General features: G+C 43.3%; 1 protein-coding gene across 1 annotated transcript in view; it reads left to right on the top strand.

Annotated features, from left to right (window-relative positions):
• The window catches only part of LOC109879458 (CD81 antigen), a 28,389-nt gene that overhangs the window by 6,971 nt on the left and 13,087 nt on the right, over window positions 1-8,331 (top strand). The window lies entirely within an intron of this gene.

Raw genomic sequence — 8,331 nt, 5'->3', positions numbered from 1 at the left:
GGTAACAATGGGAGTGTTGTTAGTTACTGTAAATTTCCTCTGACCAGTGTATCTCCTGTTCTCTCTCTCTCTCTCGCCCTCTCTCTCTCCCCTCTCTCCATCTCCTCTCCCTCTCCCTCTCACCTCTCCCTCTCTCTCTCTCTCTCTCTGTCTCTCTGTCTCTCTCTCTCTCTCTCTCTCTCTGTCTCTCTCTTCCTCTGACAGTGTATCTCCTGTCTCTCTCTCTCTCTCCCTCTCTCTCTCCTCTCCCCTCTCCCTCTCCCTCTCCCTCTCCCTCTCCCTCCTCCCTCTCCCTCTCTCTCTCTCTCTCTGTCTCTCTGTCTCTCTCTCTCTCTCTCTCTCTCTCTGTCTCTCTCTCTCTCTCTCTCTAAGCGATGATGGGATGGTATCACTGGGAGATGTTGTTAGTTACTGTAACATTTCCTCTGACAGTGTATGTCAGTGTTCCTCTGACAGTGTATCTCAGTGTTCCTCTGACAGTGTATCTCAGTGTTCCTCTGACAGTGTATCTCCCGACTGACCTTCATAAAGGAACACATGGGATATATATTCTGTTCGTACATTTTCATTTAGATGCCAAAGCATATATATATATATACATACCACTGGTGTATGTGTGGCCAAAGAGCTCTATTTCCATGTTATCCAACAAATGTACAATCCTGGAGTTGGATAAACTGCATTGGCACTAGGCTAAGGAGGCTGAAACTTGGCCATAAGTGGATCTTCCAGAGGAAACAATAACCTCAAGCACACATCAAAATCCGCAAATAAATTATTAATTGACTGGAATGTTTCTGTACGGAGGAACGGTCTAAGATCCCTCCCAATGTGTTCTCCTCATAAAACATTTAAGAAAGCTCAGTGCCATTATCCTCACCAGGTGAGCTATTGAAAACAAGGGATGTCAATCATTTTGACTTTGTTGAGAAGAAATGTATATTACTTGTTAAACAAAATCTCTTTCTCTGATCAATTGTATTAGTATAAAATAATATTAATTTCCCCATTTGTTTGTTTACAGTATAGCTCAGTATTTGAATTATTTATTTTATAGAGTAATTTTTGCTGATCTTTATCATGGGTGTCAATAATTCCGGACCCCACTGTACATACAGTAGGTCACTGTAATGCTGGAAATCCAAACATTGATCGGCTGGGTGTCTTTGGGTGTGTCCAACATCAGGACCTGTAACGACACATTAAGGGTTACTGTATTATTCCTGCAGAGGTTTACCTTTATTTAACTAGGCAAGTCAGTTAAGAACAAAATCTTATTTACAATGACAGCCTAGGAAACAGTGGGTTAACTGCCTTGTTCAGGGGACAGAATGACAGATTTTTACCTTGTCAGCTCGGGGATTCAATCTAGCAACCTTTCAGTCCAACGCTCTAACCACTAGGCTACCTGCCGCCCCTCCACTCTAACCACTAGGCTACCTGCCGCCCCTCCACTCTAACCACTAAGCTACCTGCCGCCCCTCCACACTAACCACTAGGCTACCTGCCGCCCCTCCACTCTAACCACTAGGCTACCTGCCACCCCTCCACACTAACCACTAGGCTACCTGCCGCCCCTCCACTCTAACCACTAGGCTACCCTGCCGCCCCTCCACTCTAACCACTAGGCTACCTGCCACCTCTACACTCTAACCACTAGGCTACCCTGCCGCCCCTCCACTCTAACCACTAGGCTACCTGCCACCCCTCCACTCTAACCACTAGGCTACCTGCCACCCTGCCGCCCCTCCACTCTAACTACTAGTCCCGGAGTTAAGGGTTACTGTATTTAGTTTTTACTTCTCTCTCAGCGTCTTCTAACACTTTTAACATATACATGGTCTGAACTTTTCCAAGGGTTCACAGGGCTGTGTATAGGCTTTAGGCTATTCTGTTTGTTGTGGTAGCAAAATATAGCTCCCATTCAATCAAATTTGGTCTTCTCCATTCCCATACTTACCTCGGTTAAGTATACAGAGAGGGTAAAACTCCTGGTGGACACCATGTTGTTAGAGCAGGGAACAGCCCAAACAGCCCGGCCCAAGCCAACCAGGCAAAGTGATGATTGGAGGGGTACAGCGATGCAGTACACCCCACCCAGACGAACATCAAGGCGAGGTTTTTCTTCTCTCCTGCCCCTCAATACACACACCCTTGAATAATTCAAATAGCCTTGTACATCTTGTTATAAATTAGAGTTGAAAGTGGTTCTTTTTTTAGCCTGGCACACCAAACTGGTGTTTATGTAGGACTGGATATACATAAATATACGCCCACGCCTGGGCTCCCCTCCTACCAGACGAGTTGAACTAGTCAGTGGTACAGACTGGGTAGTTGTCACTCGTCACTAGTGCAGTAGGAGGTACAGACAGACAATCTGTGTTGTCTTGAGGACGTCCTCTGTAGGTGTAGCTCCGTAGTTGATTATCTCTGTTGTTGATTATCTCTGTTGTTGATTCCGTGACAGATCCCAACTCCCCCTGAGACAGCCTCGGAGAGTGGGGTCCCAGGGTTTTAGAGGGTTGAAGGAAGTGCCGCTGTTGGATTAAAGTCGTGTTCTTGATCTACTAGTTGAAACATGTTGAAGCGATTGATTGGCAGAGTCATTTGAGTGTGGGGGTTAGGGTTATTACCGAGAAACAAGACTGAGAAGAGGGAAGTTCGGTGATACGTTGGTGTGACAAGAAAAGAGGATAGAAGTGGTTGAGTAACAAACATGTTGTTACTGGTATAGAAATAGCTTTTATAGTCATCTGTATTGATCGTTTACACAACACCTTCCTCTCAGCAGGTTCTGTGTGTGTGTGTGTGTGTGTGTGTGTGTGTGTGTGTGTGTGTGTGTGTGTGTGTGTGTGTGTGTGTGTGTGTGTGTGTGTGTGTGTGTGTGTGTGTGTGTGTGTGTGTGTGTGTGTGTGTGTGTGAGAGAGAGAAAGATGGAGGGAAGGAGATGGAGAGAGAAAGAAAGAGACAGAGACAGAGACAGAGACAGAGAGAGAGAGAGAAGCCACTCTAGAACCCGTCGGAGCACAATATAATCCCCATACTTTAACGATGACAGCTTCTCCATCCTGGAGGGGGAGATCAACCATGTCCAGGCCCAGGGACATGTACTAGTCTGTGGAAACCTAATTGCCAGAACTGGACAAGAACCTGACACCCTCAGCACACAGGGGGACAAACACCTACCTGGAGGTGACAGCATTCCCTCCCAATCATGCCCCTTAGACACAACTATGACAAAACAACCAACAAAATGGGTCACAACTCCTGCAGCTCTGTCACTTGCTGGGTCTGTACATAGTATACTTATTTTCCACCATAATTTGCAAATAAATTCATAAAAAATCCTACAATGTGATTTTCTCAATTTTTTTCTCATTTTGTCTATCATAGTTGAAGTCTACCTATGAGGAAAATTACAGGCCTCTCTCATCTTTTTAAGTGGTAGAACTTGCACAATTGGTGGCTGACTAAATACTTTTTTGCCCCACTGTACATGATCAAATACAAATCTTAGAATCAACTATTGAAGACTACAAGAACCCACTGGATTCTCCAATTACATTGAATGAACTACAGGACAAAATACAAACCCTCCAACCCAAAAAGGCCTGTTGTGTTGATGGTATCCTCAATTAAATGATAAAATATACAGACCACAAATTACAATTGGCTATACTTGAACTCTTTAACATCATCCTTAGCTCTGGTATCTTCCTCAATATTTGGAACCAAGAACTAATAGCCCCAATCCACAAAAGCGGAGACGAATTTGACTACCGTGGGATATGCGTAAACAGCAACCTTGGGAAAACCCTCCGCATTATCATTAACAGCAGACTTTCCTCAGTGAAAACAATGTACTGAGCAAATGTCAAATTGGATCTTTACCAATTTACCATACGACAGACCACGTATTCACCCTACACACCCTAATTGACAAACAAACCAAAACAAAGGCAAAGTCTTCTCATGCTTAGTTGACTATAAAAAAGCTTTTGACTCAATTTGGCATGAGGATCTGCGATACAAATTGATGGAAAGTGGTGTTGGGGGAAAAACATACGACATTATAAAATCCATGAAGACAAACAACAAGTGTGCGGTTAAAATAGGCAGTAAACACACATTTCTTTCCACAGGGCCGTGTGGTGAGACATGGATGCATCTTGTGATTAATAACATAGATATTGTGAATAATAACATAGATATGGGTTGTATTTACAATAGTGTTTGTTCTTCACTGGTTGCCCTTTTCTTGTGGCAACAGGTCACAAATCTTGCTGCTGTGATGGCACACTGTGGTATTTCACCCAGTAGATATGGGAGTTTATCCAAATTGGATTTGTTTTCAAATTCTTTGTGGATTTGTGTAATCTGAGGGAAATATGTCTCTCTAATATGGTCATACATTGGGCAGGAGGTTAGGAAGTGCAGCTCAGTTTCCACCTCATTTTGTTGGCAGTGTGCACATAGCCTGTCTTCTCTTGAGAGCCAGGTCTGCCTGTACATAGTCAAAGCTTTCCTTAATTTTGCATCAGTCACAGTGGTCAGGTATTCTGATGTTCAGGCCGAGGAATGTAAAGTTTCTTGTGTGCTCTATGACAACGGTGTCTAGATGGAATTTGTATTTTTGGTCCTGGCGAGGTGCTGACTGGTGTGAGTTAGTTACCCTGCTACACTCTGACTGCTGTGAGTTAGTTACCCTGCTACATTATGACTGGTGTGAGTTAGTTGCCTTGCTACATTCTGACTGGTGTGAGTTAGTTACCCTGCTACACTCTGACTGGTGTGAGTTAGTTACCCTGCTACACTCTGACTGGTGTGAGTTAGTTACCCTGCTACACTCTGACTGGTGTGAGTTAGTTACCCTGCTACACTCTGACTGGTGTGAGTTAGTTACCCTGCTACACTCTGACTGGTGTGAGTTAGTTACCCTGCTACACTCTGACTGGTGTGAGTTAGTTACCCTGCTACACTCTGACTGGTGTGAGTTAGTTACCCTGCTACACTCTGACTGGTGTGAGTTAGTTACCCTGCTACACTCTGACTGGTGTGAGTTAGTTACCCTGCTACACTCTGACTGGTGTGAGTTAGTTACCCTGCTACACTCTGACTGGTGTGAGTTAGTTACCCTGCTACACTCTGACTGGTGTGAGTTAGTTACCCTGCTACACTCTGACTGGTGTGAGTTAGTTACCCTGCTACACTCTGACTGGTGTGAGTTAGTTACCCTGCTACACTCTGACTGGTGTGAGTTAGTTACCCTGCTACACTCTGACTGGTGTGAGTTAGTTACCCTGCTACACTCTGACTGCTGTGAGTTAGTTACCCTGCTACATTCTGACTGGTGTGAGTTAGTTATCCTGCTACACTCTGACTGGTGTGAGTTAGTTACCCTGCTACACTCTGACTGGTGTGAGTTAGTTACCCTGCTACACTCCAACTGCTGTGAGTTAGTTACCCTGCTACACTCTGACTGGTGTGAGTTAGTTATCCTGCTACACTCTGACTGGTGTGAGTTAGTTACCCTGCTACACTCTGACTGCTGTGAGTTAGTTACCCTGCTACACTCTGACTGCTGTGAGTTAGTTACCCTGCAGGGAGATACAGAGGTCGTCATGGTTGTTCACAGGTTGCTGTGAAGGAAGTCAGGTCATACTGTTTGGAGGTTGAAGTTCGGATGGCACCAAGGGAGGATGTTTCTGGGGACAGGGAGGGAGGTATTTCCTTTCTGGGTCCTGGTCGCTGCCAGTGTGTATGTTTGTGTGTGTGGGGGTGTATGCGTGCTTGCATGAGTGCCTGAATTACATATGGGTGGTCCTGGGAATTGCATCCATTATCCGAACATTGTAAAAGCCATGTTCTACTAACTGAACTACAGAGGACCATGTTCTACTAACTGAACTACAGAGGACCATGTTCTACTAACTGAACTACAGAGGACCATGTTCTACTAACTGAACTACAGAGGACCATGTTCTACTAACTGAACTACAGAGGACCATGTTCTACTAACTGAACTACAGAGGACCATGTTCTACTAACTGAACTACAGAGGACCATGTTCTACTAACTGAACTACAGAGGACCATGTTCTACTAACTGAACTACAGAGGACCATGTTCTACTAACTGAACTACAGAGGACCATGTTCTACTGACTGAACTACAGAGGACCATGTTCTACTAACTGAACTACAGAGGACCATGTTCTACTAACTGAACTACAGAGGACCATGTTCTACTAACTGAACTACAGAGGACCATGTTCTACTGACTGAACTACAGAGGACCATGTTCTACTTACTGAACTACAGAGGACCATGTTCTACTAACTGAACTACAGAGGACCATGTTCTACTTACTGAACTACAGAGGACCATGTTTTTCGTTTTTAGGTTATTATAGGATTTAAACATTTCCGGTTTGAACGGGAATATCGAGATGCCTGGGAAGGGCTTTCAGTTTTCTCGGGAAGGAGAAGTGGTATATTTTTGTTTGTGTGGAGAGGGGAGGGGGGAATTTCCTGGCTCGGTCTACGCCGCTGTCAGTGTGTGTGTTTATGAGTGTTTGTGTGTGTGTGTGTGTGTGTGTGTGTGTGTGTGTACTGTGTGTGTGTGTACTGTGTGTGTGTGTGTGTGTTTGCAATGTGTGTGTAATGTTTGTGTGTGTGTAATGTGTGTGTGTGTGCGTGCATGCGTGTGCTCTCCCTCCTCCCTCTCAGTCCAGATGGATCTGGTAAGTCATCCTGTCCCAGTAACAGGATGTTACGGGATGCCCTCTTCATCTCACATGTCAGAAGCCACCTGGAAAAAGACAAAGAATTCCATTTCAATAGTTTGTTTCTGTATGGGGTTATCATACTGACTTATCATACTGCCACCTGCTGGTGTTTCCCACATAAACCAATATGCATTCCTATGTGCTTATAGAGCAGCACGCTGGACTGCAGACAAAGCCCCTATTAAAGGGAATTTCCCAGACTTTAGTCACTGTCACTAACCAGCTACCATCTAGATACTCAGCACTGAACCTTAGAGGCTGCTGCCCTATAGACATGGAATCATTGGTCCCTTTAATAATGGAACACTGGTCCCTTTAATAATGGAACACTGGTCCCTTTAATAATGGAACACTGGTCCCTTTAATAATGGAACACTGGTCCCTTTAATAATGGAACACTGGTCCCTTTAATAATGGAACACTGGTCACTTTAATAATGAAACACTGGTCCCTTTAATAATGGAACACTGGTCCCTTTAATAATGGAACACTGGTCCCTTTAATAATGGAACACTGGTCCCTTTAATAATGGAACACTGGTCACTTTAATAACGAAACACTGGTCCCTTTAATAATGGAACACTGGTCACTATAATAATGGAACACTGGTCACTTTAATAATGGAACACTGGTCACTTTAATAATGGAACACTGGTCCCTTTAATAATGGAACACTGGTCACTTTAATAATGGAACACTGGTCACTTTAATAATGGAACACTGGTCACTTTAATAATGGAACACTGGTCACTTTAATAATGGAACACTGGTCCCTTTAATAATGGAACACTGGTCCCTTTAATAATGGAACACTGGTCACTTTAATAATGCAACACTGGTCACTTTAATAATGGAACATAATAATGGAACACTGGTCACTTTAATAATGGAACACTGGTCACTTTAATAATGGAACACTGGTCACTTTAATAATGGAACATAATAATGGAACACTGGTCACTTTAATAATGGAACACTGGTCACTTTAATAATGGAACACTGGTCACTTTAATAATGGAACACTGGTCCCTTTAATAATGGAACACTGGTCACTTTAATAATGGAACACTGGTCACTTTAATAATGGAACATAATAATGGAACACTGGTCACTTTAATAATGGAACACTGGTCACTTTAATAATGGAACACTGGTCACTTTAATAATGGAACACTGGTCACTTTAATAATGGAACACTGGTCACTTTAATAATGGAACACTGGTCACTTTATTAATGGAACATAATAATGGAACACTGGTCACTTTAATAATGGAACACTGGTCACTTTAATAATGGAACACTGGTCACTTTATTAATGGAACATAATAATGGAACACTGGTCACTTTAATAATGGAACACTGGTCACTTTAATGATGGAACACTGGTCACTTTAATGATGGAACACTGGTCACTTTAATGATGGAACACTGGTCACTTTAATAATGGAACACTGGTCACTTTAATAATGGAACACTGGTCCCTTTAATAATGGAACATAATAATGGAACACTGGTCACTTTAATAATGGAACACTGGTCACTTTA

This window comes from Oncorhynchus kisutch, linkage group LG22 (assembly GCF_002021735.2).
Source record: "Oncorhynchus kisutch isolate 150728-3 linkage group LG22, Okis_V2, whole genome shotgun sequence".
NCBI classification, from domain to species: domain Eukaryota; kingdom Metazoa; phylum Chordata; class Actinopteri; order Salmoniformes; family Salmonidae; genus Oncorhynchus; species Oncorhynchus kisutch.
The sequence above is the reverse complement of the archived record's forward strand: the minus strand, read 5'-3'. Positions and strand labels throughout refer to the sequence as shown.